Below are 7533 nucleotides of genomic sequence, written 5' to 3' on the forward strand. Positions count from 1 at the left end.
AAGCTTATCTGCACCTATAAAAATTCCTTCTTTAGCTTATTAACACCTATAAAAATTTCCACCTGTTATTCATGTCATAATTCCCCTTCCCTTTCTCATAAACACCTCCTGCCTTCATTTCCTAATCCTCTCTACCTGAATCAGCACTATTGTTTTGGATCTCAAACCTTTGTTGCCTCACATTGGTCTTTTATTTTTATGTTAACAATTAACATATTAAATGTTCTAATGAAAAAGTTGGACAGCATTCAGGAACAGATGTGGAATTTCAGCAGAGAAATGAAAACTTTAAGAATCAAATGGTTAATAGTGAAAAAATAAAAGAGAATAAAGCCTCCAATCCTGGCTGGTGTGGCTCAGTGGCCTTTGAGATCTTTGAGAACCAAAAGATCACTAGTTCAATTCCCAGTCAGGATTGTGGGCCAGGTCCCCAGTGGGGGCCACATGATAGGCAACCACACATTGATGTTTTCTCTCCCTCTTTCTCCCTCTCTTCCCCTCTCTCTAAAATAAATAAATAAAATCTTAAAAAAAAATAACCAGAACTGCCAGAAAATCAAACTGTATGGAAGTCCAACAACCAAAGCGTTAAAGAAGAAACATTTATCCAGAATGGCAGGAGGGGCAGAGACAGGCGGTGTGGGCAGAGAGGACTCAAAGCAAGGTGGGGGCTAGAGGGCCAGGAGGTCTGTCCCAAATTTGTGTGCAGATAAACCTGGAGGAACAACTGGGGAGTGAGACAGACTGTGGAACCCAGGGTTCCAGCAGAGGGAAATAAAGCCTCAAAACCTCTTTAGCGTGGGGGTTGTGGCAGGAGAAGAAACTCTCAGCCTCACAGGAGAGTTCGTTGGAGAGACCTACAAGGTCCTAGAAAGTACACAAGCCCACCCACCCAGGAATCAGCACCAGAAGGGCCCAATTTGCTTGTAGGTAGTGGGGGAAGTAACTGAAAGCCAGCAGAGAACAGAGCAAGCAACATTGTTCCCTCTCAGACCCCTCCCCTACAGACAGCCCACAACAGTGACAAGGGTTGCTCCACCACCCTGGCAAATAACTAAGGCTCTGTCCCTTACAAAGTAACAGGCACGATGAGACAAATATACAAATATATATATATACATATATATATATGTATATGTGTATATATACATACACACACACACACACACACATATATATATATCTATATATATATATATATAGATATATATATAGCACTGGCTGGTAGCTCAGTGGATTGAGCACAGGCCTGCGAACCACACAACAGCAGTTCGATTCCCAGTCAGGGCACATGCCTGGGTTGCAGGCCAGTTCCCAGCAGGGGATGCACCAGAGGCAACCATACATTGATATTTCTCTCCCTCTCTCCTTCCCTTCCCCTCTAAAGATAAATAAATAAAATCTTTAAAAAATATATATATATGGCCCAAATGAAAGAACAGATCAAAGCTCCAGAAAAAAGTACAACTAAGTGATGAAGAGATAGCCAACCTATCAGATGCAGAGTTCAAAGCACTGGTAATTAGAATGCTCACAGAAATGGCTGAGTATGTTCACAAAATAGAAGAAAAAGTGAAGGCCACGAAAAGTGAGATAAAGAGAAATGTACAGGGAATCAACAGTGAAGGGAAGGAAACCCGGACTCATATCAACAATTTGGAACAGAAGGAAGAAATAAATATTCAACCAGAACAGAATGAAGAAATAAGAATTCAAAAAAAATGAGGAGAGGCTTAGGAACCTCCAGGACAACTTTAAATGATCCAACATCTGAATCGTAGGGTGCCCGAAGGATAAAAGGAAGAGCAAGAAATTGAAAACTTACTTGAAAACATTATAAAGGAGAACTTCCCCAATCTGGGAAAGAAAATTAACTTCCAGAAAGTCCAGGAAGCTCAGAGTCCCAAAAAAGTTGGACCCAAGGAGGAACACACCAAGGCACATCATAATTACATTACCCATAATTACATTAAGATTAAAAAGAAGGGAATCTTAAAAGCAACAAAAAAAAAAAGGAGGCAGTTACCTACAAAGGAGTTCCCATCAGACTATCAGCTGATTTCTCAAAAGAAACCTTACAGGCAAGAAGGGGCTGGAAAGAAGTATTCCAAGTCATGAAATGCAAGAACCTACATCCAAGATTGCTCTATCCAGCAAAGCTTTCATTTAGAATGGAAGGGCAGATAAAGCGCTTCTCGGATAAGGTCAAGTTCAAGGAGTTCATCATCACTAAGCCCTTATTATATGAAATGTTAAAGGGACTTATCTAAGAAAAAGAAGAAGATCAAAACTATGAACAGTAAAATGACAACAAACTCACAACTATCAACAACTGAACCTAAAGAAACAAAAACGAACTAAGCAAACAACTAGAACAGGAACAGATTCACAGAAACAGAAATCACATGGAGGGTTATCAGCAAGGAGGGGGAAGGGGGAAAATGGGGGAAAAATACAAGGAATAAGAGGCATAAATGGTAGGTACAAAATAGATGGAGAGAAGTTAAGAATAGTATGGGAAGTGGAGAAGCCAAAGAACTTACATATATGACCCACAGACATGAACTACGGTGGGGGAATGATGAGGGGGGCGGTGCAGAGCAGAGGGGAATAAAGGGAAGAAAAAAATGGGACAATTGTAATAACATAATCAATAAAATATCTTTTTTTAAAAAAGGATCTAGATTCTAAAAGACCTGAAAACGGAATACCTCAGCATAGTTCTTGTCTAAGTAGTTATGTGAATTCTGTGAAATATAAAATTGGCATGTGCAATAGGACTTACCTCCATGCAGGAAATGGGGGCAAGTCAGGGGTGGTAGACAGACTTCCAACAGGAAAAAGACAGCTTTGGCTCCTACCATCTACTCAGTCAGTCTCAGAGCTCAGTTAGGAACCCTCCCACAGGAACCATCTGAGGCCTTGAGGACCAACTTCAACCTTCTTAGCAGGGCCTTGTCACTAGGTCCCATGCTGCATGCAGTCCCACCTGCAGTCCAGTCACACTGATTTACTTAACAGTGTCCTAAGCCCTGAAGCCTATCAAACAAACACACCTTTGCTCACACTGAGCACTCTGCCTCTAACATTCTACAGCTCCCACCTTTTCCTCAATATCCTGGCAGCCACCTTTCTCTATTTATCTCCTCGTACCCCTAAGGTTTCTCATACATGCTTCTGCCTTAGAAGCCACCTCACGCTGTCGTTGCATTGACCTTCCTTCAGTCTCTCCCAACTAGCCTGTGAGCTCCTTGTCTGTTTTAGTAGCATCTAATACTAGGCCTAGGGCAGGATCTGTACGCAGTCCATGATCGTTCAATAAAAATATATCAACAACAGAAAACACCTAGGTCAGAAAACACACAACAAATCCTACTAAAGGTCTAACATCTTGAGCCACCTACTCCCCAGAACAGCAACAAAGGCTTAACTAAAGAGAAGTGATCATTCAGCCCTGGCCGGGTAGCTCAGTTGGTTGGAGCATCATCTAGATGCACCAAAGTCGCGGGTTAGGTCTCCAGTCAGCAGGACACACGTGAGAATCAAACAACGAATGCATCAACAAATGGAACAACAAATCAAAGTCTGTCTCTCTCTTCTACTGATCCCCTACTTCCTCTCTCTAAAATCAGTAAGTAAAAAATGTTTTAAAAAGACAGAAAGAAGCGATCATTCAGAGAAGCCAGTCTAAGATATTGCATGGCTCCCATCATTTGTCACAGCACTTGTTCTTCAGGTAACAGGTGATAAAGTAGGTAAAAAACATTACAAAAAGCTACTGTGATGACAAAAATGGTTTGGTTCTCTCTTTTTAAAGATTTTATTTATTTTTAGAGAAGGGAAGGGAGGGAGAAAGAGAAGGAGAGAAACATAAATTATGGTTGCTCCTCCTGAGCCCCCCACTGAGGACCTGGCCCACAACTCAGGCATGTGCCCTAATTGGGAATCGAATTAGCAACTCTTTGGTTCAAAGGCCATTGCTCAATCCACTGAGCTACACCAACCAGGGCCAAAAATGGTTTTTAATTTATTTGCCTTTAACTAGTCACAAGTGTATCTACATACATTCTCAAAAAAGCAGTGGACTGCTGTGTCAGACGCACTGTCTGTTCCCACAGAGTAGACTTACAGACCTTCCATAGCACTGGGATGAAAGTCACCAATACACAGATTCTACCCAATCATCTCTGAATTGGCCACTCCCTTGCCTTCAGCGTTATTCACCTGATTGAAGGAGTTGGTCTGTGAAGATCACACACAATTACCAGTCGTTCAGTCTCTAAATACAGTCTTTAAAATCACAGTTGAAGACAATTTCTGTTAAATCATTGAGTGAACCCAGTCTTGAAAATAGTTTCTGTCTTGAAAAACCAGTATTAAATTGCCCTTGTAAGGACACAATGCAGCTTTCGAACAGGTTTTCATCCTATTTTCCAAGCTCTTGCAGCAGATAATAAAGGAATTCACTAGACCACTAAAATTTCCGCACGAAAATTTAACCATAGAATGAACAGTTCAATGCATTTTTCACGGCAGGAGGGAAGCTCTTTCAAAGTTCAATTACAAAGAATATTTTATAAGCTGGCATTTAATAACTCTTTTATGATTGATGACTATGAGAAAAAATGCTATTGAGAAATACACCAAAATCTTAACTGTGGTCAAAACACAAAGGACTTCTTTTTTTAAAGCTTCTCTGAGTCTTGTAAATTTTCCAGAATGAGTATGCATTAATTTTTTAGTGCTTAAACTTAAAAAATATACACACATATTTACTGTACCTCTATCGAATAACAAAAAGTATGTGGCTCTCTACATTTGCCTTTTTACACAGGACACCAGGAAATTCAAGATCAAATTTAGCTCCCAATCTCAGTGAATAAATACTGTTACTTTTCTAAAGTATTTGCAATCGAGTATTTCTTTTTCACCTCATCGAAAGACCTTTAATTATAAAGACCACAATTACTCTTTAGAGAGATAATGTATTGTACAGTATAACAAAGTCTCTTTACTAGAATTGTGTTTACATTGTACACAAATAACTAAAACTCTTTCCAAATCTCAAAGATCCAACAAAGTTAACAGAGAACAGAGCAATAATATTCACCTGTGAAGAAACAAGCACACATCACCGTTTCATTAGCCTCCTCATCATAAAGGAAAACAATAGTCTCCACAGCAAGGCCTAATTCCACTTGCCTGCTGTGGCCATTTACTCTCTGCAACAGAGAGTAAGGTAACTTTTCAAAAAAATGAACCTAGTAAAGAGCAACCCATATTTCCCTTTGTAAAAATCTAAGTTTTATATGCCCACAGGGACAGCACTCAATTACTGAGAAGTTCCATCACACCCACAGCGGGAGTGTAACCAAAGCAACCAGCCCAAACATGCCTCAGGGAACTAGCCAGGTCCCTTCAAACCATTCACATCTACACAGCTGCTGCTCCCCAAGTCCCAGGTCCTCAGGACACCATCTGCATCACTTCTGTAGAAATGCATTTACATCCTGGGGTTTACAGCAGGAAGCCCAGCGGACAGAGGTCAGGAAATTTCCTGTACCAAGAAGTGCCAAGGAGGTTGATCACATAGCAGGAATTTATTTTTGGTCTGCAGTAAAAATACGTCCACAGCCAGACAGGGAAGGAGAAAGAGAGGAGGAAACCAAGCTTGTGATTTTCCATGTATTTGTCAGGAAAGAAAAACCAAACAAACGTAAGAACCGAAGTGACAGTCTGAGACCAAAGTCAGGAAGTGAAAAACCATTAGCACAAAATGAGACCCGAGCAATGTGGGCAGCCTGGAAAGGGCCTCACAGTATGCAAAATGAGGAGAAAATTATCTCAGAAAGCACTCATAGGCTTTCAAAAGTCTGCTTCTCCCAGATTTTCAAATCAGGAAACAGCTTTCAGAGATAAGCCCCAGATGGCTCAGCATTCTGCCAGCCCCGATTCGCTGGCAGTGCTTTTTTCCCCCATCAAGGGCAGAGGCTGACTTCTTTTTAACCATGTCACCAATCACAGAGCCCCATGCACACAAGAGGTACTTAAAAACATCTGTTAAATTAAACATTGATTCCTACTCAGAATGACCATCACACACAGTAGTGCCCAGACTGTTTGCTTAGTGCTTAGCAAAGAATTCTCAGAATGTTTCACAAATATCCCCCGCCATTTATGACATGAGTTGTTCAAACAAGATGACATGACTCGGAGACGCTAGAAAGAGCCCTCATAACAGGAGCAACCCTTCCCGAGCCCCAGGGGGCCAGCACCTGGGGCCAGCACTGGAAGCCCCGACAATCCCACGGCATCCCCAAGAAGCTCTGTTCCTGCCTCCCCATCCTCAGGGTCTCGTGTCCTCCATCTTTCTCACTCTCAGTCTCTCTCGCACACGGCGCAGGTCCTCTTCCGTACCATCAGCCTCGCACTTGAGTATTTCAGTCTTCCGAACAGTCTGTCCTGCTCAGCGTCACTCTCACCGGTCTCGATCACACAGCCTCTCGCACACTCAGGAGTCACCCTCGTCCCCAGAATATCTCTCTTACACACACATGGAATCTTCCTCAAGATTGCACACTCACAGAGCCACCACCTTCAGCCTCTGGGTCTCACACGCATGCAGTATTCTTCTAGACCAGGAAGCCTGTTTCTCTCTCTCTCTCTCTCTCTCACACACACACACACACACACACACGTGGAGTCTTTCTCACACTCAGTCTCACATTAGGGCCTCCCACACTCCTGGAATCACCTCCAGCTTTCACGCGAGTTTTCACGCCAGAGGGACCTGCGTGTGTAAGGTCCCTCTTACACCCGCAGCGTCACGCTCTCGCCCGCAGCGCCTCTCCTGCGGCCCGCCCGCCCGCGCGCTTCCCCAGGCCCGCATCCCGCCGGAGGCAGCTGCGGCAGAGCGGCCGGGGCGGCAGGCGCCGCGCGCGGAGTTCGGCCCACGGGACGCGCGGGGAGTTCCGCCCCACGGGACGCAGCGCGGCCCCGCCGTCCCCGGCGCCTGCCCGCGGTCCGTTACCTCGCGGGTGGCCAGCCGCCACCAGGATGCTCGGTCGCGCCGCCGCCTCGACCGCCACGTCTGCGCAGGCCCCGCCCCTATCACGTAATCTGCCGCCGGATCGCGACAGCGTGCGCCGCGTGGAGACAAGACGCCGGGCTCCGCTTGGGACCTGCGGGCAGTGGCTCTTCCCGGCTTCTGCGATCCGGCGGGCAGCGCTCGGGCACCCACGTGTACTCTCCCGGCCTCTGAGTGCACTTGGCAGTCAGCACCCTGGTCGGCCACGCCGGGCCCCACGCGGGCCATGACCTGGGCCCAGCCAACCTCACCAGCTGGCGTGCCACTCCCTGACACTACGAGGAGTCACCCCCGGCTCCAAGGGATTCAGAATGGAGATTCTCACGCGGGGACCTCTAACCGACCCCAAACCTTGTCCCTATGTGTCCCACACCTAGGGCGACCACATATAGCTTACACAAAGAACCTTCTTATCCCTTACACAGCTAACCCTCTCCTCCAGATCC

At 44.9% G+C, this 7533-nt stretch overlaps 1 protein-coding gene across 2 annotated transcripts in view; it reads right to left on the bottom strand.

Moving 5' to 3' along the window:
- Positions 1–7125, bottom strand: part of SLC7A6 (solute carrier family 7 member 6) — a 32731-nt gene extending 25606 nt beyond the window's left edge. Inside the window, exon 1 of one of the 2 annotated variants that reach the window (XM_037041431.1) lies at positions 7031–7125. The gene's annotated coding sequence lies outside the window, so the exon portion shown is untranslated. Of the gene's footprint in view, positions 1–6754; positions 6839–7030 lie in introns of those variants that run through there. The other variant, XM_037041433.1, reaches the window with a different exon arrangement.
- Positions 7126–7533: the final 408 nt, after the last annotated feature.

Source organism: Sturnira hondurensis, unplaced genomic scaffold, assembly GCF_014824575.4.
Source record: "Sturnira hondurensis isolate 20B ecotype Veracruz unplaced genomic scaffold, ASM1482457v3 Scaffold0003090, whole genome shotgun sequence".
NCBI classification, from domain to species: Eukaryota; Metazoa; Chordata; class Mammalia; order Chiroptera; family Phyllostomidae; genus Sturnira; species Sturnira hondurensis.